The sequence below is a fragment of the Etheostoma spectabile genome, chromosome 9 (genome assembly GCF_008692095.1).
Source record: "Etheostoma spectabile isolate EspeVRDwgs_2016 chromosome 9, UIUC_Espe_1.0, whole genome shotgun sequence".
Taxonomy (NCBI): Eukaryota; Metazoa; Chordata; class Actinopteri; order Perciformes; family Percidae; genus Etheostoma; species Etheostoma spectabile.
Window position 1 is genome coordinate 7,401,303 of NC_045741.1, and position 718 is coordinate 7,402,020.

Consider the following 718-nt stretch of genomic DNA (forward strand, 5'->3'; position numbering starts at 1 on the left):
CACCAGCTTTATTCACATGAGTTTTCTTCACCGAACTTCAGATAATTTCATTTGATAAGTGGATGGAAACTTAGCTGCTGTCCGACTAGTCTCGCATTGCCACAGCGCTGCGGAGTAAGGTCTGGCTCCTCCTCACACACACATTCAGGGATAGCTGCAAGAAAACAAAAAATGATCAGGGTTGTTTGTATTCTTTAAACCAATCACATTGGACTGCGGCTGCACAGATATCCAGTCTCAGAGACCATGGCTCAGCAAAATAGTCAAAGGAAGGAACTTGTGTTGGTTTAACCTTTGCTGCCCGCAAAAGACGCAATACAGTAACATGAGACTATTTAAACAGCTGGATACAGAACTTGGTCTTACCAGTGTATTGCTGTGTGTACCCCCGCCAATCAGTCCAAAAATGTCCCTGTTAGATATTTCCTGCAGATCGTTCCCTGACAGAACCGAGCAGGCCTGCCTTATCGCACAGTAATAGTTATCTTCAAAACTTGCTATTTTCAGTGTGTAGCTTGCGAGCTCTAAGTTTGTTGTCGTTTCCCGAAGAGAATAGAGTTAGACAACGGCAACACACGGATGTTCCACCGAATATCCTGGAAATTAACTGGCGTTGATCCAGACTACTATCCAACAGTAATGTCCCGCTCAGCAAAAAAGAGGCTCAAGAGCCCTCTGCCTCTTAACTCTTGTGTTGTCCTTCTGGGTTAAAATTTCA